This window comes from Leptidea sinapis, chromosome 5 (genome assembly GCF_905404315.1).
Source record: "Leptidea sinapis chromosome 5, ilLepSina1.1, whole genome shotgun sequence".
NCBI lineage: Eukaryota > Metazoa > Arthropoda > Insecta > Lepidoptera > Pieridae > Leptidea > Leptidea sinapis.
This window is the reverse complement of record NC_066269.1, coordinates 6,848,858-6,874,999: the sequence shown is the minus strand read 5'-3', so window position 1 is coordinate 6,874,999 and position 26,142 is coordinate 6,848,858. Positions and strand designations below refer to the sequence as shown.

Sequence of the window (26,142 nt, the reverse complement as noted above, 5' to 3'; positions counted from 1 at the left end):
AATAACATTTTTTGCAATTTTCGTCTGTCTGTTTGTTCCAGCTAATCTCTGAAATGGCTGTACCGATTTTGACGGGACTTTTATTGGCAGGTAACTGATGTAATAAGGAGTAACTTAGGCTACGTTTATTTTGGAAAAATTATTTTATTTTTGAAAAATAAATTAATGTTGCAGTGTCCAAGAACTCTTAACTCTAAAAATAATTTATATGGCAAAACAACGTTTGCTGGGTCAGCTAGTAAATGAATAAAAACAGTGTTTTGGTTCCAGGCGATCATAGCGTATAGTAGATCATAGTATATAGTGGAATTAAGTGTAATTTAGTGAAAGCTTTAATTTTCGTCAGTTTAAGTTAAAGTTATATAAATAATACGTCGATGGATTAACCATACCCATTTAATAGAAATGGTACAACCAAACTATGGAATGAGCTTCGAGGGAACCATTAAAAAATCTTGTATACTTTAGAAAAATCCTGCAGGACAAATCAGAAATCCCATACGCTAGTTTGTGCTCCTCTTGCATATCAAATCAAATCAAATTTTTATTTCATAGGTAAATCATTTAACACTTAAAAAGAAGGCAGATTTCCTTAGAAAATTATGAGCAAGAAACTCTAAGGTTGCTCTTTTCAAAACGGATTAGATGTTAGAAGTTCTTATTTTTAATGCAATTTACAAATAATTTCAATAACAATACAAGCAAAGTGACGCAACAAAAATACTGAAACGTCAAAAACTAAAAGGCTCACACAAGTAAGTCAATAAAAAGTAAATTAATAATTATAAACACAAGAGTTATTGAGTACAGTAGATGCATCAATCCACATATACCGTAAATAAATAAAGGCATTATGAGAGCATTTTATTAAATAAAATATGTAATAAATAAAGAAATTAAAAAAAACATGAAGCAGACCTTCCGGTAACAAGATCATCCAGCCACCACCATAAAAAAGTGGAAACCAGTCTTAGCTAAATTATTGCTTTTGGAGCGACGTCCTTGACTTATTTTGTACGTAAACAAAGTTACTTGTCACTATAATAATTAGCGCTCTCTTTATAACTTTAATAATGTTAACGTAATCAATGTGGCCTTGAATTGTGCAACACATAATGAGTCATATATTCGACTATTGAATTACAAACGTACTCGGTGATTTCTTCTGTACCACCTGCAGCCATTATTAATGCAATAGAAGACATAGTTTTTGTTAATTGTTCTACGGTTATCAAACTTACTTTGTCGTTTCGGGGAACTTGTAAATTAAACCACCGACTTGATCTATTTTTAAATATTGACACACTTTTACACAAATTATCTTGCCCCAAACTAGGGTACAAGCCTTTGCCTGTACTATGGGTACAAGAGAACGATATTTTTAATACAAGGATGCCGCAATCGCTCGTCGTACCGGTTCGCTGCGGCGTATTTTTCAGCGAAGCGAGTAAGAAAACTAAGTCTGTGTACAAAAACAAAAAAAAATCCAAAGAAAAACAATAAAAAGAATCTTTATTCTTTTGGAATTTAGCGCCATATTTTAACATGAGAGTAATTAGCGCCTTATTTGGTCACATAAGAAACTTGTGCTGATTTGCAAATTCAATAACTAACCCGATGGGAGCTCCGCTCAGCTTCGCTTCTCTTCGCTCAACAATATATTGACTTAAATATACATAAATACTTATAAACATCCATGACTCGAAAAGAAATGTTCATATTTATCATATAAATGTTTGCACCTACCGGGATTTGAACCCGGGACCTCTAGCTCAGTAGGCAGGGTCACTAACCACTGGGTTCAGAGTTCGATTCAGGCAGGCGACGCGAGCACACGTGCCGCGTTATCTGTCCTCCTTCGAATATTTTTATTACCTGCGTTATCGCACTATCTGCTCAGGCCACCTGGGCTAGCTATTGTTATCGCGCGCTATTGTTCGGGACTCTTTGAGTCTCGCACCTGTTACGTTCCTTCGCGGAACGTAGCTTAGTGATTATAAGTGTTAATAACCCGGTTTTACGATCGTGTTAGTTAGCACCTGTGCTGTGTTTCGCGATTCTGCACGCTAATCGTGTGTGTTGTGAGTGTTGCAGATCGTGCCGTGTGTGTCTTCTCCGTGGGGGCCTGCACAGCGTACATCGGGGTTCCGGCCCAGCCAGTCTACATCCAGCAAAGCTAAGTCTTAGGCTTAATTATTATTATTAATTTCTTTTAATTTTGCATACTTTATTATTATTAATAGTATTTTATTAATGTGCAAGTGCACAACTAAACTATAGTTGTCCACTTTATCATTATATTCCCCCTCTGCCTGACTCGGGCAGCGGGGGTTGTCACCCGCTTAACTTTTAATAACAACCATGGCTTCACCAATTGTTGCCGACGAGGGCCTTCTAAGCGCCCTGCTAGATAAGCTATTTACGGAGAAGATCGCTCCGTTAATTAAGGAAACGATAGATATCCAGACAGCGAAATCCAAATCTAAAAAATACAGATCGTCATCTGACGTTTCGAGTTCCGACGGGGAATCCGAAATGGAGATAGGCAATGCGTCCGACGCAAGTTCCGTGGCCTCGGTCAAACCGAGGAAAGTGATCACCCGATCAGCGCGCCCGCCTGTCCTTCAGGCGTACTTTGACGCGCAGGCGACCCCTAAGGTCCCCGCGGTCAGTCCTGACCGCACGGTAGCCCCTCAGGCTTCCAGTGCTTCACCGGCCCGGCCGGAATCCGCTCTACCGTCGAGAGCGGAGAGTGTCGCGTCGGATGCTGACGGCTTCATCACCGTCAGTCGCAAGAAGAAGCGCGGTCGTGAATCGCCTTCTCTGGATAGCACACCCGCGAAGAAAGCCGCGGCCACGACTGGCTCCGCTCCCGCATCCGCGCCCGCGCCCGCTAAAGCCCGCGTACCGCCTCCGACCAAGCGCCCGCCTCCTATTTTTATAGGGGACCGAGGCCGATGGTTATCCATCAAAAACAGGATCCCGAAGACGCTCTCCTTTCAGGCGAGGGCGTACCAATCACTAATTAAACTAGAGACCAGAGAGGTAGCGGACCACCGCGCCCTGACATCTCTTCTTAGAGAGCTGAGTGTGGGTTTCCACACGTACGCCCTGCCTGAGGAGAAGCGCCTGAGGGTCGTTATTAGAAACGTCCCCAAAGAGATAGACGAGGCCGACATTCTGTCGGACCTCAAAGAGCAGGGCTACCCTGCACACGAGGTGCACCGTATGCGCGGAACCAACAATAAACAACCATTTAACATGGTTCTCGTAGTCCTCGACCTCACGCAAGAGGGAAAGGAAATTTTCAACATCAAATCGGTTTGTTCCCTTCAGGGCATCCGTACCGAAGCTCCTCGCAACCGCGGGGGGCCCGGTCAGTGTCACAGATGCCAATTATACGGGCACTCGGCACGAAATTGCGAACACACCCCGAGGTGTGTGAAGTGCCTCGGGAAACACGGCACGCCAGAGTGCCCTCGACCAGCGCAATGCGCGGAGCCCCCGGCCTGCGTCTTGTGCGGGGAGAAGGGGCACCCCGCGAGCTATCGCGGGTGTCCCAAGGCACCCAAACACAAGCGTCACCCAGGGCGCCGCCAGCCGCAAGGCAGAGCAGAGAAGGTGGAGTTCACTCCAACCTTCAAACCTGCGCCGCCTCCGAAGGTAAACGCCTGGGCGAGGTCTCCTCCGGCTGCCAACGCTGCCACAGAGGCCACTCTCGCGGCCCCCGCGCCCCTCCGGCCTCCGCTAGCGTCCCGCCCGGCGGCGTCGGTCCCGCGACCGAGGCCACCGGCGCCCGCGTCCGCGGCAACAGGTAGCAAAGGCGGCAGCACCTTTGCGTTCATGTTCGAACTGTCAGAGATGTTCGACATTGACGAAATAACAGCCCTGGCCAGCAGGCTCGATGCTGTCCGAGAAGACCCGCCGTCGCTCCTGCAAGTTATGGCAGACAACGGCAAAATATTCCGTGCCCTCACCGATATAGGGCTTAAGTATAAAAACAACATTCGCGATGCCTAATTACGTAAGCGGACGGGTTAAACCACATACGCTCCGTATAGCGTATTTTAACGCCCAAGGCCTTAAGCCTCAACTAGACTTGGTGAAGGAGTTCGCTCACGAACATCAATTAGACCTATTCTTAGTGCAAGAGACATTTTTAAAACCACGTATACGCGATCCGCGTATCGCTAATTATAACTTAGTTAGGAATGATCGCACCACCCGTATGGGCGGCACCCTCATTTATTTTAAAAGGTCTCTACACTGTATACCTATAGATCCTCCGGTCCTCACTAACATCGAGGCCTCTGCCATCCGGGTCAGTATGGCGAATCACCAGCCGATCACTGTTATTTCAGCTTATCTTCCGCCGTCGAAACAAATATTAGACACAGATATAGAAGCATTACTCGGCCACGGGGCCGCAGTCATAGTGGGCGGCGATCTTAACGCCAAACACTCTAGCTGGAACAGTAGAGCCACAAATAGAAACGGAATTTTATTAGACTCTCTCACAGACACGCGGAACTTTTCAGTAATAGCACCCGACGAACCAACACGTTATCCGGATAACGTCGCGCACCGACCCGACATTCTAGACGTTGCGTTACTTAAAAACGTAACGCTCAATGTAAATTCAATCGAGGTTCTTCACGAATTAGAGTCAGACCACCGGCCCGTCGTCCTAAATCTAGGCCCACCGGTTAACTTTCAACCACCGACGAAAACAGTGATCGACTGGCAACGGCTGGAAAAGGATCTCGAGTCTATCAAGTCCGACGACCTTGACCGTATACCGGACGTCATCGACTCGGTCGACACGGCTCACAGTGCTATCTCTCATGTGACGTCACACATACAGAGTAGGATCAAGGCCTGCTCCAGGCAGGTTCCGACGATGCAATCGCATCGCCTAAACCTGCCTCCAGAGGTCAGGAACTTACTCACACAGAAGCACAGAGCCACTAGACTTTACGACAGGTATCCGTCGGTCGAGAATAGGCGCCACCTCCGCTACCTACAGCGGGTGGTACGGGAACGTATCGCGGAACTCCGCGGCGAACGTTGGGACCGCTTGCTCGGCAACCTTAAGCCATCACATGTGGCTTTCTGGAAGCTGCCTCGCGCGTTCAAACAGGAGCCGCCCACTGTCATGCCTCCTTTGGACAGACCGGGACTGCAGCCGGCGCTAGATGACGATGAGAAGGCTGAATGCCTCGCCGATAGTCTCGAGAGTCAGTGCTCTCCAAATGCAGCAGCCGACCCGACACACGTTGACGAAGTTGATCGTGAAGTTGAACGTCGCTCCGCTCTGAGCCCTTCAGGCGACGTAATAAAACCCACCTCTTACGAAGAGGTGAAACTAATCATTAAGGAGCTTCACTCCAAGAAGGCCCCGGGGCCCGACACTATAAACAATAGGGTTCTTAAAATCCTACCCTCGACCCTTATTACTTTATTGGTTACCATTTTTAATATTCTATTGTCTAATAGCGCGTTCCCCGAACAATGGAAGGATTCCATTGTTATCGGTATCCCAAAACCCAATAAACCTAAAGCTAATCCGAGTAGCTATAGGCCTATTAGTTTAATTAACTCGATCGGGAAACTTTACGAAAGATTAATTCTCGCGTGTCTTAATCATTACATCGCGGAGCTTAACCTGATACCCGACATACAGTTCGGATTCAGAACCGCTCACTCGTGTCCCCAGCAGGCTCACCGACTCACCGAGTACATTCTCATACGGCGTCAATTTCACGCTACCACGGCAGCCGTGTTTTTCGATGTCGCGAAGGCCTTCGACAAGGTATGGCACAACGGCTTAGTATTCAAGCTGTATCAACTGGGAGTGCCAGACAGGCTCGTGCGCATCATTCGAGCCTACCTTACCGATCGCTCCTTCCGATATCGAGTAGAGGGCACCCTATCCTCACCCAGACCCATCAGGTCTGGCGTGCCACAGGGTTCGGTCCTCTCTCCCACTCTTTTCTTGCTCTTCACGAGCGACATTCCCAAGTTTCCGAGTGTCCAGCTCGCTCAGTACGCTGACGACACGGCACTCTACTTCGGCTCCAACCGCTCAACCTTGAGCAAGAACATTAAAGTGCTTCAAGCCGCCGTCGATGAACTAGGCAACTGGTTCAGAAAATGGCGGATTGAAGTGAACCCCACCAAGAGTGCAGCGGTACTCTTTGGTAACGCGAATAGCATCCGCGCTAAAAAACAACCGACCGACGTTATTAAACTGTATGAAACACCCATACCGTGGGTGAAGGATTACAAATACTTAGGAGTCACGTTCAACAGCAATATGAACTTCAAGAAACATATTGATACGGTATGCAATAGAGCCCGATTTGTCCTCAGTCGCCTTTATCCACTTGTGTGTGGGCGGAGCAAACTTCCGCTCAAACACAAAGTGACGCTGTACAAAACCATCGTACGGCCCATACTGTCATACGCAAGCGTCGTTTTCGCGCACACCCGACCGAGCTACTTACGTCGTTTGCAAGTAGTTCAAAATAAATTCACGCGCATGGCAACCGGAGCCCCGTGGTTCATCCGAAACGTTGACCTTCACCGCGACCTAGAGCTTCCGACAATAGCTCAACACTTTAAAGAGATCTCGCGACGCTTCTTTGACAAGGCGCCTAACCATCCCAACATCTTGGTTAGGAAGGCATGCGGGTACACCCCCCTTCACCATAGTCTCAACCCAATAAGACGTCCCAGACACGTAACGGTAGACCCGGATGACGACATCACCATCGCGAACGCGACACCCACACAAACACCGACACAGACACGCACACACCGCCTTCGCAGGCGTAGGCGCGGTCAACCACCGCAAACCACTGGCACTCGTCACTCTGACGATGGCCAGCGGCCCGCACTCTAGATACACCACACATTCTTTTGATACCCGACGAGACGTTAGTCCTCGTCCTGTAATCGCTTCACTACACTCACTCACACACGGACTGACTGACGGACTGACATACACTTACACAATCACAAACACACTCCACAAACAGACACAAACACAAACATACATGCACACAAACATTTACACTACGTACATACATACAAACACACATACATGCAATCATAAACACATACATACACACTTACATACATTACACAAAACATCACCACACTCGCCGGCGAGTGTGCTCTTATCACCTTTCATCCTTCATCTTCATTTCATCTTCATTTTCATTCTCTCTCCTTCCCACAAGCACACAGCCGGTCTGAGGTTCGAGTCTCCTTAGGAGACGCCCCGCGACTGTTGTTGCGTAGTCTTTGCGGCCTCCACGGCCCACGTCCTACTTCGCTGTGAAAGCCAGGGCTGCTAACAGCACAGAGGAGGTTTTAGTCGGTATGGGGTGTCCGCTTACGCGGACACTCGAGTCCGACATATTACGCCTCGTTCCGGGGCGTAAATACGTAACAGTATTTCCTCCACTCAAAAAAAAAAAAAAAAAACCACTGGGTTATAGAGGTCATCCTTACTTTAGTTTATTCCGTGTTGCACTCGTGAATTATTACAGAAGTAAAAATGGTAACTACAAGACTTTAAAATTAATATAATACACGATACGCCACAAGTTAGGATATCATCCCCACCATCTTTATGTGTGGCGGTCCTCCACAGTGCGGTTTTAAAGGAGCTTTCTTCCATGTACTACAAAGCTATTAAATGAGCTTCCTTGTACGTTGTTTCCGGGACGATACGACATGGGTACCTTCAAAAAAAGCGCGTACACCTTCCTTAAAGGCCGGCGACGCTCTTGTGATTCCTCTGGTGTTGCAAGAGAATGTTTGCGGCGGTGATCACTTAACACCAGTTTGTCCTCCTTTTCCATAAAAAAAATAACAACTTAGAGTCCAGGACTCTCGCGGTTAAAAGTAAGCGTCTCTATTAGCATCTAGCGTCTTTGTCATTGAGTGACCGGCGTCTATCCCCATCTTCCTCTCTCTTATGTGATCAGTTGGCACTCCAAACAATCCTGAGTTGCCAACCTAAATTAACCTGGATGCAATCGCGAAACTTCAATTATGGATTCAATAATTATGTCTATGTTTACCAGTGGGAGGCTCCTTTGCACAGGATGCCGGCTAGGTTATGGGTATCACAACGGCGCCTATTTCTGTCGTGAAGCAGTAATGTGTAAACTTTACTGTGTTTCGGTCTTAAGGGCGCCGTAACTAGTGTAATTACTGGGCAAATGAGACGTAACATCTTATGTCTCAAGGTGACGAGCAAAGTTGTAATTCCACTCAGAACTTTTGGGCTTCTCAAGAATCCTGAGCGGCACTGCATTTACCATCAGCTGAACGTCCTGCTCGTCTCGCCCGTATTTTCATAAAAAAATAAAATTAAAAAATGCAGCTGAGTTTTAACGGTGTGGTGGGTGAGTTTTCCAAAATCGCTTAACAAGTTTTTGAGTATGAATTACACAAAAGTGCACAAATAATCGAATATCGTTATAATATTCGTTTAGTCTATAGAATGACACTTTGCCCAAATTGAATTTGGGTAGAAAATTTTAGTTATTCTTATTATTCAATAAGTCACGGACTTACAGTGTTGAAATATTTGAGTTCTTATTAATTTAATTTCAAACAAATTTAGGAATACCATACAACTAAATTAGAAATATGAACTTATCTAACTAATAGATATTCTGCATCTATTAGTTTTATCATTTACAAATTTTATCATTAACAAGAAAACTTTTGACATTCTTATGTGTCATTTCCTTGACCTACTAGAATTAAGTGATTCAGATTTGATTTATAAATATAGTTATAGAATAACAAGTAGTTTAACAACTACTTATTCTTCTACGCTAAAAAAATATTGAATATTAACAAAATATGTGTTGAAGGTAGAACAAATTAAGGTGTCACAACATGCACAGTCTTTACTTTCGTGACACCAAGAACACAATAATATAAAATAAAACAAAATTTACAAAAACAAGATACATGCGAATTTGAAAAGACAAAAAAAAGAAGAAGAACATAAGTCATTAGGTGCCTAATAATCTCGTAACAATTTTTTTAAACGTAGGTAACGAATAATTAAAAATATTCACCCCACCACAGATGGAGTTGCTTAAGGTTAGTTTTGGCAAATGGCGCCAGCTCTGACCTGCGCACGCCGTGGTACTCGGCGGGGAACTTGTAACCTGGTGGAATGCACGAGTGAATGAGGATTTGAATACAAATTAGACACTACATGTCCCAAGCAGTCGCAAATTTAAATTTATTATGTTTGGACAGTAAATTGGTTTCGGTTATATTAAAAGGTGCACGTACACCCTGGGTGGTGCTAAGAAAATCAACCGCTGAATCATAATCGGCAGTGAAACACCTGCCTTGTACCAGCTTACCAAGTGAATGAACCTCTTAAAACTGTTAACGGTCATGTTTCACAACAACGATGGTCTCGGCTAAATCTCCTAGGTTGTGAAAAAACATCGTCTTTAAACGAATGTGTCGACGGGATCAAGGGCTAAGGGAATTCTGTCTTCAGCACCATCCTCGGTGGACATAGCCACGTCGTTACATTGTACTTTCCACAGGAATGGGCGTAAACCTGTGACTGATTTATCTTTATAGTATGAGTTCATATTCTGAAACAAAACCTCAAACCACAACAGAAAGTATTTCGAAATATGTTTAACAGAAAAAGATAGTCATCCTTTACTGATTTAAAAATACACCAAAAAGCCCTTCAACGGTCTCTACAACACCACACCATTACTCTACCACCTTATAGGAAGAAAAATCGCAAAAAATCGAGGACCCCTACCCTAAATAATAATAATATTGACACACTCTTACACAAATTATCTTGCCCCAAACTAGGCATAGCAACAATACTATTAGTGCAAGAAAACGATAAATTTAATACAATATACTTACTTAAACATACATAAATAAAAATGAACATCCACGACTCGGAAACAAACATTCATTATTCATCATATAAATATTTACGCACCTACCGGGATTCAAACCCTGGACCTCTAGCTCGCTAACCACTGAGCTATAGGGGTCGTCAAATATCAGACAGCATAATTCAGCGCCTGCTCTTGGTATACCTAGAGAGTCACCAGTTTATCAACGACCGACAGTACGGCTTATCGAAAATTCTTAACAATTTTATAGACTCTCTATTTTTGTTAAGTAATATTTACTTCCGAACACTAAGACCTGTTCTCTTGTTCGATGAGTGAACTCACTAGAGCTGCGTATTGTATAGTTTGTAACCAATTAGAGTAATATTATCTAGTTAATTAAGTTTTTCTTTTACGAAATATGTTTTTCAATGATAGTATTGTTCTAACTTTATTTGTTCATTACTCTGTCGCATTAGGTTAAACCTGTAATGATGGATGTAGTGTGGTTATATAAATAAATAAATACGTCAGATGTCCAATGGTTGGCACTAGAAATAAGTAATTGTTTTATTTTCCACCAACAAGTACTAAATATGTTCAAAACACTTTTATATATCAGGCTTGCAATACAAGTAAGTATAGTATAAAATTTAATAATATTGATTCACATACTTGTTCGATCAAACAGCTTAAGAAAGATATCAGAGAATACTTGTATATAGAATTTTATTTAAGTTAGAAATAATCAGTTTCTTTTTTTTTATAAAGTTTTGTAAGTTTTTTATTCTGTTTACCCTCTTTTTTGACTGCTCACATGATATGTATATTAGTGGAAACTTTATTGGCTTGTGTAAAATTTTATATGTATTTTTGTAAATGTTTTAAATACTGTTTGTTTCCCAAAAATAAATAGAATAAATAAAATACCTAGAACATACATATTTGAAACCAGCAACAAAAACATTTGTAGCAATCACCGCTCTTCGACACACTCCTATTGATAATGGCTGGTCCAGTTATTGGAATACTATCGACATCTCGAGCTATTGTCAATTCCGAGGTGATCCAGAAGGTAAAGCCACGGTCCAGATCTTCCAATGGGCATTTGTGAGGCAGCAATTAATTGTCAAATGAGTAGATACTTATTCCACCATGTTTATAAAATTTTATAGAAGTCACCACGGTCTCCCATTCAACTCATCTGTATAATCTGTAATAAAATATTAAAATGGGATTATATTTTTTTTTAATGAAAATAACGGATGAGACTTAAGGACGTTCAGCTGATGGTAATTTATACGCTCTGCCCTTTATGATGCAGTGCCCTAAACAAAATAAAACTTAATATTATAAACAGCTTACTTACTGTAATTATTAAGGTTGTCTGGCCACGCGAGTCTGTCCGCTTGGGTTATTTTGTTCTAGACGAAGCTATCCCGCTCAAAGTCACGCGTAGCGAGTGTAGGTACCAACTTTTACATTTGGCTTAGCACCGACTTCAAGGCTATCCATAAGTAGCACAAAGTACAATTAATAGTATTTTATTAATATTAAAGGTATTTTATAATAAATAATAATTAAGGTATATTATTTTTTTAGTTATTTGATACTTTTCAGTATCAGTTAATAATAATAATATAAAATCAACCGGAATGAAAAGTACTAAAAAAAGCCGTACATAAAAAACAATTATAACATCCACATAGACAAAAATTTTCATACAAAATGTTCATAAAATGAAAACTACTAGGCCAAACCATGTAAAATTTTTGTGAGAAGAATTACATAAATCGGTTCATAAAACTCAGAGTAATCTGCATACATACATAAAAAAAATACCAATCGAATTGAGAACCTCCTCGTTTTTGAAGTCTGTTAAAAAGAAGAGTGTGTGCACGCAAGTAGTATTTCTTCTTTGGCGTAATAAAACAAAAATCCTTAACAAAAATATTCTTCGTGCTATTTTACGTTTGTAGAAAAAACAATATTGTTAAAAATATACAAGAACGGGGTCAAAAAAATCATACTTTAAATTATCACAATCCAGCGATCTGAAAACATTTAACTTTTCTTTTTTTTTATAAACCAGGTTCTCGCATAGGCAACATCTAATACATCTGTACACCGTGATATAGGCCTTCTGCAGCGTAATAATATAATATATTATGTAATAATTTATATAAAAATATGTGTCTTTGGGTGCTACGGTCTTTAAAGGGTCTGTTCGAGTGAAAATTAAACGTGGTGGCTATTTTTTATTCTTATTTTGAATACGTTCCAAGCAGTTTATATGAATATTATAGCAGGGGTTCCAAATCGATGACGCATACTCCAGATGTGACCTGACAAAAGCGTTGTATAAAATTAAATATGTATGCGCTTTTTTAAACTTTCTTGCCTTAAAATTGAGTTAAATAACGTGTAATTAAATATCATTAAATTATTTTTATACAATAAAAGAGATTTTTTTTATTTATTTAAAAGCTTGTATATAAATTACGTATAGTTAAATTCGGGTTTATTAGTTGTAGTTCAGTAGACACTTAATTTACAAGAGAATTGGTAGCTGAAGTATGATACAAATGGTCTCATAAAAAGAAATCTTTATAATACTTGTGTAGTTCCTGTATTGACCTACGGTTATCAGACCAAAAAACTAGAGAGTTGCCAAAGAGCAATGGAGAGGAGTATGTTGAATATTAATAAAACACATAAAGTTTGAAACATAGATTTAAGAGAGAAAACAAAAATAACTAATGTCACTTATGCTATAAGAAAACTTAAATGGCGCTGGACGGGACATACCCTTTGGGGTTTCGACAAATGGAGCAAATGTATCACAGACTGGTATCCCAGAAACCAAAAAAGGAAACGTGGGGGTCAATACAGGAGATGGTCAGACGAACATAGGACGATAGCAGGCAAGACATGGTCTAGGTTAGCTAAAGATAGAAAAGAGTGGAAGAAGTTGGAAAAGGCCTTTGTCAATAGACAAACAGATAGTGTTATATACTTAGTTAAGGATAAATCAAATCAAATCAAAATCAGTTTATTCACGTAGGTCACGAAATGACACTTATGAATGTCAAAAAAAAAAATTTTCTCATTGAATCTACCGCAACTTCGTAAAGGGTTGAGCTAATGAGAAGAAGTAGCAAGAAACTCATTGCCACTCTTTCATATCAAGATTTACATTTAAGTATATCGATTTACAAATCATTTCAAATTACAATATAATATGTAAAATGTAAAATGATGCAACAGACACACTCAAATCAAATAGTCAATGTCTTACACGAGTAAGTCAAAAAAAGTAAATGAAATTAATACAAAAGTTATTGAGTACATTAGCTGCATCATCCACATACACCATAAATAAATAGATAGATAGTAGGTAAGTATATATGTAAATTCTACTATCTGAATAAAGGCTATATTATTATTATTATACAAATGGTCTAGTTGACCAGCTAACGTCAGGGTATCGAATTTGCGTGACGGTGTGCGCGCGAATCATAATTACTCAATATGATAATTTTTCCCTAACGCGCCAAATTAACTATAACTTCAAACATATACGAGACACATTTGACAAGGACAGTCATTAAAAGTTTCATAATAATATTAATTGGACCTCACACTAGGTCAACCTGTATCGAGGGTTTCCTAAAATGAGTTAACATAGTTGCACCATATTATTAAAACTGCTTTTGCGGTAATTATTACAAACAAGTGGCCGGATGTTTTATAATGAAACGTATTACAAACATATAAAAAATAACATAATTTATCTTAAAAATGATTATAAATCACTACATATTATAAAACAAAGTCCTCCGCCGCGTCTGTCTGTCTGTCTTTCTGTCCGCGTTAAACACAAAAACTGCACTGATTTTTCTGCTTTTTTTTTACCAATGGATAAATGGGGTCTCGAGGAAGGTTTTAGCATATAATTTGTAAAGTTTTTATATACATCTTTGTATATATTCACGAAATTTGTTGGAGATTTAAAAATAAGCGGACTGGGAGCTTTGAACGAAAACGCTGCCTAAGCCCTTTGAGATATAACAAAATAATGTATGGTGGAATTGTGTATCTTATATAGGACTATAGAAAAGTCCGGGATGGCATATGTCTATCCCTTAAGGATAACATACTATATCCATTTTAATACTTTGAAAAATTTGCAATTTTAGAGCTGTTTACACAAATACGATATTAATACTTATCATTATAAAAAAGTAAGGTATTTTACTCTTCAAACACCATATAATTATTTGATACGATGTTACCCTCCTCCGCACCGTCTTACCTACTACAAACAAGGAGCGGTAGTTGAAGGGTATGTCATTCAGATATACGTTTTTCGATGGCTTTACAATGTTTTATTCCAGAAAAAAGTATGTGCGTTAACGCGCGATTGAAGTTAAACTTAATAATAATTAACTTTAGGAATAATTAACAGATACATAATATATATTACATTAAATTTACATTAAATAAATCCGTATTACCAAATAAGCACTCACTTATTAATGAAGAGCTATGAGTTAGATATTTTGCTATTTTTTTTTCTCGGAAACGCTGACGATATAACTTCATCTTTTAGAGCAATGTTTTTTATATCATTTTCTCAACCTAACATAAAATATGAAATTAAAGGTTATATTGTTAGCATATATCAATATGACATTGTTATTGAATATTAACAAATATGGCTGTATGGGCTCGAACCCTTTGCCCGTCCTAATAATGGGCGAAGAAATCAAAAGCAATGTCGCAAATGTCAGACTGAATACTTATTTATTATTTATTACAAAAGTAGTTATAAATAAACAAATGATACACTTGGGTACTTAAAAAAAATTACTGAGCAATTTAAAATATATTTAATATAAAATTTTAACGGTTTGAAAAATTGTTTCAATTGACTTTTTTACTAATCGTTACTTCCGTCAGAAAAAAATTCTGAGTCATCCCCAAGCCGCGCCTAAAGAAGTTTGACTTCAAAACTTAAAATATCATATTTTTTATATTATGTTATTGAACCAATGGACTCTGTACTGATTAGCTAGCAACGATAAGAGCTAGATTATATTTCTCGTGGCGTTCTGGTTAGTGTTAATGGTATGATACTGTTCGCTTAGTCAAAGGGGTGGCTAAAGCTAAAGGTATTCGCGTCTATTTCCCCGTACCTGTTGTTGTATTTTCGAAAATTTTACACGCAACCTTATATACATACTTATATACAACCTTATTCACAATCACTATATACATATCTCTAACACTCACCCACACACTTCACCCATAACTAAACACTTAATCTATATATATTAAAATGAATTGCTGTTCGTTAGTCTCGCTAAAACTCGAGAACGGCTCCAGCCAAAATTAGCCAAATCGGTATTTATGGAAGTCCAGGGAAGGTTTAAAAGGTGAATAAATATGAAAGTGTTCGGAATTAAATAAAAACAACAATTTTGTTTTTCCTTTGATGTGTCCCCCGTCGTCCGATATTTATTTTGTATGGACATATTTTCTATGAGATAATTTATTGACGCACGGTTTGACAGCTCTGCTGTGAAACAAATTTCATTACAACAACAGGCTGCATATTTTACGAAATAATTCTTGATGATATGAAATATTATTGACAAATTAATAAAAAAAACATTATTTTATTTATTATATACAGAACAACGTCTGTCGGGTCAACTAGTATAATAATAATAATGTATACATTTCAAATTACATGTCCTGTACTATTTTTTAATATCTTGTTTTCAATCACATCATTCCTTACTGTATTCGGAGAAGGGCGTTGTTAGCTGCGCTGCAGTTTATATTTTGCAGCTATCATCGTTTTTACGTGTTTGTATTAGCTTTGTTAAATTGTTCCAAATAAAAAAAATATTTATTTATTTTATACTCCGAAGATTTGTAGCAAGGTTTCCTCACGATGTTTTTCTTCAGCGTAAGAGCATCGAAAAAACTTTTAAATGAATTTGGAAAATTCGGATTCGAACCGGCGCCGGCGCCTTCCGGACAGGGGCACTAGTATTCGCGATATGGACGCTTTTGTTATTTCAATTACTTTTAGCGTAAGGCATCGACTGCTTATGACAAAAAAGAGCAAGATATAAAAATGTGCTGTGGGATCCAGGCGTGCGGTATGCATTGGTACCTACCAATAGGATTACTGCAAGCCTAACATCATATGTTTTTAATACGTACATCTATTATAGTTCATTCTGCTATTATAAAAATAATTTATTCTGCTCATTATTATCATCATCATCCATGGAAGACATCCACTGCTGTACAAGGGCGTAGGCCCAAAGATTTCCACGACGATCGGTCCTGCGCTGCCATCATTCAACGTATTCCGGTGATCTTGACCAGATCGTCGGTTCATCTTGTGGGGTGCATTAATTCTGCTGCATTTATCAAATTAACTTCAGGAATTGTTAATTTAAAAGTTCTCAGCCAAGCCTACATTCATCACTCTCAAATTTATTGGATCTTAATACAAATATTAAATATGTTAAACTTATTTTAATATATACATACGCATAATATTGTTCTAATAATGTTTTTAAACTGTACATAATATTATGTTAAATTAATTTAAGTTAAAAATTAATTAGTTGATGTTTATATAGAGAGACCTCTAATGGGCTGTTATATGTACACTAATTTTTAAGACTCATTTGTAATATTTATGCTTTTGGTCTTTTCAATAAATAAATATATTTGCTGTAAAAGTGTTTGAACAGTATTTAACCAGTATAATCGATACAAGTAACGTACTTTATAAAAAGGATTGTGGAATTCCCGACACGGGCAAGGTCGATTGCCACATCTGTGCACCACTCGAGGTATATAAGATGCGGGGCGCGCTTTCTTGACATACCAACAACTACCACCTTTCCCCGAGCACCGTTCTCCACCACCAAGATGAAAGCCTTTGTAAGTATATTCATAATTATTACCACGGGCAGGGATTGGGTCGACACTATAGCGCGGGATAAAATATGACTTATTCTGGATATTTCAGATCGTAGTGTGTGCTCTCGTGGCATGTGCCCTCGCTGAAGAAGAAGTGCGTGAGAAGCGCGGTTTCCTGCACGGCGGCTACTCCGGCTACTCCGGATACAGCGGCCTAGGAGGCTACTCGGGCTACAGGGGTGGGGGTGGTTACTCCAGCTACGGTGGTTTAGGTGGCTACTCCAGCTACGGTGGTTTAGGTGGCTACTCCGGCTACAGTGGACTGGGCTACTCCGGTCACATTCGTTTGGGAGGCTACTCTGGCTACGGCGGCCATAGGGGCTATGGCTCCAGATATTACTCAGGATATGGCTCCGGCTACGGCTCTGGTTATGGTTCCGGCTATGGATCTGGATATGGCTCCGGATATGGCTCCAGATATTACGGCGGCTGGTGATCTCTAGTCACAGGCACATTACGACCTGAATTATTTCATAGAATTGTTATCTACTGTTTATAAGTGATTAATAATAAATATCTATTTTAATAAAATACGTTGTCTTTTCTTTCTATTAAGATAATGAAATCTGCATATTTCATTGATAGTTCTATATGGTCTATGAAACCACAACCTGAGAGTTGAACAAAGCACACAGGAATTTATAACGATACGTCAATCGAACGGTTTGCTCAGTTGGATAGAGCGCTCGCACGGAACGCGAGAGGTCGTGGGTTCGAGTCCGGCATTGTTCATACAATTTTGTTTTCAAATTTTATTCACATTAATGGAAGAGAAGTACATACAATTAATGTACAGCTGGTATTCAGATGTTTTTGTTTATTTGGTTTGGTACATAGTTTTGTACCCCTCTAGCACCACATTAATCAATAAATTCACTTTGAAACTTTCAAATTATTATAATTCTTTACTATTTTAGCTTACTAAACACTAGTGTTCTTTGTTTACTGCCAATAATTTACCAGTGGTAGGCTCCTTTGCACAGGATGCCGGCTAGACTATTGTGTTTCGGTCGGAAGGGCGCCGTAGCTAGTAAAATTACTGGGCAAACGAGACTTAACATCTTATGTGTCAAACGTGCGCAACTGTAGTGCCGCCAGAGTTATTGAGTTTTTTCTAGAACCCTGAGCGTCATTGCATTGTTATTGGCAGCTGAACGTCATGCTCTTGTCCCTTACGGTCATAAAAAAATTCTAAAATTACAGTACCTACTTAGCCTCCACTTTGATTATATTATGCTTGATGAATCAATTTTAATAATTACCTATTTGAATTCTGAGAAATTTCATTTTGTGTTTCTGTTCTATTTCTAATCATTTTTTTTTAAATACAAGTAAATTGGTGTTGCAAGGACAATTCTTCAAGAGTTTTGTTACTCGTAGTGTGCATGTGAGGGTAAACGAGAAATTAGCCTACATAGACGTTTCTCTCTTAAGTCGTGAAATATCTTGAACTGCGCATGCTAGCCAGAATTATATTACAATCAAAAAACATATTATAGTCATCAAAAAAAGGGAGTATTTGTCTTCATTAACAAGTTATAGTAAAGCGGCGAGCAGCTTTCCAGTTACCCGACTGGAACACGCAAGTTCTGGTCGTTGTCTAAAGCTGCTCTTGGTAACAAGTTCAACTAGCCTTCCCTGCCGCCGTTGCACATGAGGAATGACACCCTGGCCCATACGGCCAAAGAGAAAGCTGATCTCCTGTGTGCTCTTTTTGCCTCCAACTCGACTCATGACGACAGCGGAAAAACACCGCCTACCATCCCGCAGTGTCAGAGCTCTATGCCTGAAGTACAGTTCAGACAGATAATTGTTAGGCGAGCTTTGTTTTCGTTCGACGTCAGGAAGTCGAGTGGGCATGGGGATGACATTTCTCCAATCGTGCTTAGAACGTGTGCCCCTGAGTTAATGTCGGTGCTAACGCGTTTATTCCGGCACTCGTATACTAAAGGTGTCGTCCCTGACTCATGGAAGTTAGCCCTTGTCCATCCGATCCCAAAAAAAAGGGCCATTCGGATCCGGCAAACTACAGGCCTATAGCTATTACCTCCCTGCTCTCAAAATCATCCGAGGAGAGGAGAGCATAATTAACCGCCAGCTCTTGGTATACCTAGAGGATCACCAGTTGATCAACGACCGACAGTACGGCTTTCGTCATGTTGGATCGGCAGGTGATCTTCTGGTATACCTAACACATAGTTGGGCGGCGACTATCGAAAGCAAGGGGAAGGCCTGGCAGTTAGCCTGGATATAGCGAAGGCCTTTGATCGTGTATGGCACAAGGCGCTTCTCTCAAAACTTCCATCATTTCGACTTCCTGAGAGCTTATGCAAGTGGACCTGCAGCTTCCTCACTAGGCGCAGCATACAGGTTGTTATCGACGGTTGTTATCGAGTCCAAGCCCGTGAGCGCTGGAGTGCTCCAAGGCTGTGTGCTATCCCACACTGTTTTTTCTGCATATCAAGGGACCCCTACACCTATAACATACATTTTTATGGAGACGACAGGACGGGGGATGCCGCATACACTGGCCGTGCAGGTATTTCTAGTGAAATCGTCGACCAGTGCCGAGAGAAACTTCTGTCTCCTATCGAGTCCCTTGTTGAGAAGGTCACGGAATGGGGTAAATTAAACCTTGTCCAGTTTAACCCACAGAAGAATCAAGTTTGCGCGTTTACCACTAAAAATCCCCATTTGTCGTATCACTGCTCTTCGACAACGCTTCCCTTTCAGCCTCGCCTAGTATCGGAATACTGTATGTAATTGCCAATTCCGCGGCCATCCAAGCCAAATTGGCTACGAAGGAACTGGATGTCATTAATAGAGCACGGCAATAGTTCAAGCCGGGATGTGTTCCGAAGTGGCTTGAAGTATTGCCGTGCTCTTGAATTGTCAGGCACCCAGTGCTCTGTGAACGGCTGGATAAGTTGGCGTTGCGTAGAGACATCGCGATGCATTGCTTCATTGTGTGTCTTCTACCGCATTTATCACGGAGGGTGTTCCGAAGAGCTGATTCACCTGTTTCCTGTCATCGAATTTCACCTTCGCACGACACGCCACAAGTTAGCATATCATCCCCACCATCTGGATGTGTGGTGGTACTCCACAGTGTAGTTTTCAAGGAGCTTTCTTCCACGTACTACAAAGCTGTGGAACGAACTTCCTTGTGCGGTGTTTCCGGGACGATACGTACCTCTAAAAAAAGCGCGTACACCTTCCTTAACGGCCGGCCATGCTCCTGTGATTCCTCTGGTGTTGCAAGAGAATGTGGGCGGCGGTGATTACTTAACACCAGGTGACCCATACGCTCGTCTGTCCTCCTTTTCCAAAAAAGTAAATTACGATAGCTAAACTCAAATATTTTTATATAAAACAGGATTTGAAATCTCTAATTGAACGTCAAAAACCACCCCATCACAGAAAACTTTCTTTTTCTTATGAAATTTAATTTACAGTAAAATTTATTATTTAAATAGTCTGAGGGCGGTCGCTCCATTACCAATCTATCATGCGGTGGCCACATCAACGGGGCTATTCAGTAGGGACTGACGACTCACGAGCGATTACATAGTTCTTAGTTAAAACTCGTATGTATCCTACCTACCTATCTATAGATTTCCGACTTAATGCAGGGTAAAATTAATTTATTAAAAGCTTGTGTTGAATTCATAAATTTGACTTAATTTCGATTTTGTTTCTAAGAAGAAAAACGTATAGAATTTCAGTATAAACACTGCGCTTTTAAAGATTTGTGCATACAGAACCAAATTAAATTGAATCTAGTACTTTCCAAGCAACACTAGATCCAAAATTAATATTTCAAACATTGTGTGGTGCAATTGTGACGAGGGACATGACCATCACCATCGAAAGAAATAGTATTTATACATAGAAAGATTAAGTCTTTTGACGATTCTAACAAGCCCCAGCATGGCCAAGACACATAACAACCTGGAACCACCGCGCAAGGAAGTGCATTCATTGTACTTGACAGAAAATCCAGATGGTGTGGGCGTGAATCTGGAGATTGGTTGCAGGAATAAGGTCTAATGCGGAGAGCATATTATGCATTATCCATAGAAAGAAATATTTTAACACATTATATCAAATTAAATTGACTTTAAAAAAATATATTAATTCTAGTCTTTAAATAATGACATCTAATAATAATACATATCATTTAAATTTACCTAAGCGCTCAAAAATATGGAGTTTAAATAATGTTAAATCAATTATAATAATAACAAGAATTTTGTAATGAAAGGCAAAATGAATTAATACTTATTATGTACACCCATTGTTACATGTTATCTGGCTTTTGCCAGATATAAGGGATTTATGATTTATGAAAAGACAATGTATTTCATTTAAATAGATATTTATTATGAATTAAAAAACTTAGAGGATAACAATTCTATGAAATAATTCAGGTCATAATGAGCCTGTGACTAGAGATCACCAGCCGCCGTAATATCTGGAGCCATATCCAGAACCATATCCGGAGCCATATCCAGATCCATAGCCGGAACCATAACCAGAGCCGTAGCCGGAGCCATATCCTGAGTAATATCTGGAGCCATAGCCTCTATGGCCGCCGTAGCCAGAGTAGCCTCCCAAACGAATGTGACCGGAGTAGCCCAGTCCACTGTAGCCGGAGTAGCCACCTAAACCACCGTAGCTGGAGTAGCCACCTAGACCACCGTAGCTGGAGTAACCACCCCCACCCCTGTAGCCCGAGTAGCCTCCTAGACCACTGTATCCTGAGTAGCCGGAGTAGCCGCCGTGCAGGAAACCGCGCTTCTCACGCACTTCTTCTTCAGCGAGGGCACACGCCACGAGAGCACATACTACGATCTGAAATATCGAGAATAAATCATATTTTATCCCGAGCTATAGTGTCGACCCAAACCCTGCCCGTGGTAATAATCATGAATATACTTACAAAGGCTTTCATCTTGGTGGTCGAGAACGGTGCTCGGGGAAAGGTGGTAGTTGCTGGTGTGTCGAGAAAGCGCGCCCCGCACCTTATATACCTCGAGTGGTGCGCAAATGTGGCAATCGACCTTGTCGGTGTCGGGAATTCCACAATCCTTTTTATAAAGTACTTTCCTTGTGGGATCGATTATACTTGTTGAATACTATTGGAATTCCAATATTTTTATTAAAAATAGAATGTGACATCACTTATTGATAGTCAAAAGCTACCACCCATTCCAAAACGAGTACCTCAGACCTGAGAAGAATGGGCGCAACAAACTCAGCGGGCTTTTTTTTCATCAAAAAATAGGTTTGCAAAGTAATATTGTAAATTACTATTATTTAATATCCTGAGGGTGGTCGCTGCATTCCTAATCTGTGGTATCATTAAGTAAGTCATTTATGTTATAGTAACCTTTACCACATAATCGTTTTTAATTCTTTTGAATATCGTAATACATTTGTTTGGAACATTTTCTGGAATCTTGTTGTAAAAGCATTTACAAAAGACTTAGTAACTCGACAATGAAACTTATTGCATTTTATTTTGTTCATTAAGACCCCATTACATTTGCGATTGATGAACGAAGGGTGAGATGAGAATTTTTATAGTTAATAGCTCACTTTACACAGTTGTATCCATTTTTTGCAGCATAACATAACCATAATGTTAACACCAGGAACAGACATAAACTGATGATGCCTACTACTCGGCTAAGTCGAGTAAGTAAGTCTTTTGTGGGGCGATGTATATGCTTTTACAACAAGATCCCAGAAAATGCTCAAAACAAAAGTATTACGTTATTCAAAAGAGTTGTTAACAAACGTTTGTTAACTTAAAAATGACTTTCTTAATGATACCACAGATTGGGAATGGAGCGACCGCCCTCAGGCTATTAAATGATAAGTTTAATTGTACAATGTTACTTTGTAAATGTTACTTTATTTGTAAAACATATTTTTGATGAAAAAAAAAGGCCGCAATAAGTGATTTCATATCCTATTTTGAATAAAAATATTTGAATTTGAATTTGAATTTGAATAATGTACTATATACTACTACTATTATATTATAGCGGTTGTAATCAGATAACCACCGAATGCGGAAGAGTTTTATAGAGCTCCTGAATTGAATCATAGTATTTTAGCAAGAGAGTTCTGTAGTTGCAGAAAAATAATATATTTTAGTATTAGTAGTTATATTATAATTGGTTAGTGGTTGGTAAAATGCAAAATTAGATTTAATGTGAGAATAGAGGTAGTTACTCGTGAGTAAAAACTTTCTCTAGTTTAGTCGAATCCGCTCAAAGTCAAAAAACAGTAATAATTTTAATTAATAGGTAAAACACAAGAGTTATTGAGTAGGTACAGTAGATTCTTCAATCCAAATACAACGTAAATAAATAAAGGTATGATGTTTCATTATTCAGAGTTTCTGGTAACAGGATCATCCAGCCACTACAAGTAGTGCCTGTTCAGGGGCATGACGCATAGCCTTCCTCGACCATATTTTAAGGAAGGGAACAATTTATTATAGAAATACATCCTACAAACTGTGCCATTTGATTCAAGGGCTGGGAAATTGCATAACAATATATTTCAATCAAAGCCCATTTCTCCAACCCCATATTTGTATTTTATTAGACACATACTTTCATTCTGCTACAAGGAAGGAACACGATTCTCAAATAAGTTTCAGGAATTGTTCATTATTACCATTCATTTAACCCCATGTTTATAAATCTCAAATCTGATCTTAATAAACAGTTTCAAAATGCATTTTAATTTGTTTACATTAAAAGAGTTTCAACAGCATTTAACAAGGTATGATCGATCCAACAAGTAATTTATAAAAAGGATTGTGGAATTCCCGACAAGAGCGAGGTCGATTGCCACATCTGCTCACAACTCGAGGTATATAAGATGCAGGGCGTGTTGTCTCGACATACTACCCTACCAACATTCCCCGAGCACCGAACTCCACTACAAACCACCAAAATGAAAGCCTTCGTAAGTATATTTGTAACGCGGGTTGGGAGTCGAGGTGACACTAGATCTTATTAAGTTAATTTAACAAGTCAACGCAGTGGCGGGCCCTTGTGAAGGGTAAAGATATCTCACAATTGAAAAAAAATGTGTGCATAAAATTAAAAGAAATATTTATGCATCATTTAAAAAAAAATACAAACAATTTAAATAAACACTCTTCTTGCCTATTTTTACTTACGCACGTCGGGGTCCCCCTATCATTGATACCGCATAAAAAGCAGTATTATTATAAAATGTGATATATTTTCGATTTTTCAGATCGTAGTGTGTGCTCTCGTGGCGTGTGCCCTCGCTGAAGAAGAAGTGCGTGAGAAGCGCGGCTTGCTGCACGGCGGCTACTCCGGTTACTCGGGATACAGCGGCCTAGGAGGCTATTCGGGCCATAGCGGTTTGGGAGGCTATTCGGGCTACAGTGGCCTGGGTGGCTACTCCGGCTACAGAAGTTTGGGAGGCTACTCTAGCTACGGCGGTCTTAGAGGCTATGGCTCCGGATATGGCTCCGGCTATGGGTCCGGCTATGGGTCTGGCTATGGGTCCGGCTATGGCTCAGGCTATGGCTCCGGCTATTCCAGCTATGGCTCAGGCTATGGGTCAGGCTATGGCTCAAGCTATGGCTCAGGCTATGGGTTAGGCTATGGCTCAGGCTATGGCTCTGGATATAGCTCCAGATATTACGGCGGCTGGTGATTTCTAGTCTTGTGTTTAGAAAGCTCATTATGACCTTAATGTATTTCATCGAATTATCATCTGTATATAAGTGACTTATTTATAATAAATACCTATTTAAGTATACCTTTCACTTTTCATTAAAGAACCAAATTATATTTTTACTAATTTACTCGCCTATAAAATACACATATGTATGTAGTGCTAACTTCGGAGAATAGGTACAAAAATTCATCTGACGTTTTATTCAATAAGAAGAATTTCATTCGATTATTTAGGAGTAAACTGGAAAGTCCATGTTGTTGTAGATTGTAGGAAATACCACCTTTTTCAAGGTCATCCCTACACGTGTACTGGGTGGTGCTTAAGGAGCAACAACGTCGAGTAACAGACAGAAGTCGAATAAGCAGTTCAAGGACCAGTTCAAGGTTCCCGTGTGATCAAAAATGAATGATCAATCAAATTATAAAAAACAACTAAAATAAAATTAATCAATCACAGATACATACAGATGAAGCTAATAAATAATAAAAAAAATATTTATTTAGGTTCACCAGTGGTAATAACAATATATCACTTGTTGTTGCTAAGTACAAAGTAATTTAGCTTAGTATGAAACGTGCAGTGATTTGAAATAAGTTTAAAATAATTGTTACGCCATTCGCCGTACTGCAATTACTAGTATTTCAAACTTATGTCATATCACGAGACGTATTATTTTGTATTTACATCCTCTTTATTTCAATCCGTGAATTTTTGTCGAATGTCAAAGAAGCGCCTCGCTCTGGTCACTCTCTTATGGATAAAATGGAGCAATATTGGCATATCAGTAGATATGACATAGCTGAAGTACTGGTAAATGTACAAAAAACATTCTTACCCAATTTGAAAAAAGGTCGATATTTGGGTGCCACACGAGCACACTGAAAGAAACCTAATGAACAGTGTACTTACTTACTAGCGATTCTTTTTTGAGACGAAATGAAACTGGTCCGATTAAAGCAAGCGCAAAACCGAATGGAAATTTCCGAACGTGTTCTCTGTGAGTGCTCAAACTTACAGAATCGCATTGAATAACAGAAATGTATTCTAAATAACAAACCAAACAGCAAAATGAAATTCAAATAACAAACAAACACAATTAATCAAAAAAATAAAACATTCTCACGTACACATGCATCTGCTTTTTAACCGACTTCAAAAAGGAGGAGGTTCTCAGTTCGATTGGTACTTTTTTTTTATATATGTACACCGATTACGTTGAGATTTATGATCCGATCTTCGTGATTCTTCTTTAGTTTGATGCTGAATGTTTGCCATTTGGTCCCTTAAAAAAACTTGACATGGATTAGCCCAGTAGTTTTCATTTTATTAGCATTTTTTATGAATAGTTTTGTTTACGTGGATGATACAAGTCTGTGTACGGCTTTTTTAGGAGTTTTCAGTTTTCATTTAGATTGATTATATATTATTATTACTAACCCATGTCCCAATAAGTGGGTCTTAGGCTACCTGGCATTCATAG

The 26,142-nt window shown here is 39.6% G+C and overlaps 3 long non-coding RNA genes across 3 annotated transcripts in view; 2 read left to right on the top strand and 1 right to left on the bottom strand.

The window, feature by feature from the left end:
* The window catches only part of LOC126964607 (uncharacterized), a 40,208-nt gene that overhangs the window by 3,207 nt on the left and 10,859 nt on the right, over positions 1–26,142 (top strand). The window lies entirely within an intron of this gene.
* Positions 21,287–21,924, bottom strand: LOC126964611 (uncharacterized). Its single transcript, XR_007729403.1, has 2 exons — positions 21,868–21,924; positions 21,287–21,779 (listed from the first exon to the last, which is right to left on the bottom strand). It is a non-coding gene; the product is annotated as an uncharacterized LOC126964611 (long non-coding RNA).
* On the top strand, positions 23,790–24,743 carry LOC126964604 (uncharacterized). Its single transcript, XR_007729396.1, has 2 exons — positions 23,790–23,912; positions 24,210–24,743. It is a non-coding gene; the product is annotated as an uncharacterized LOC126964604 (long non-coding RNA).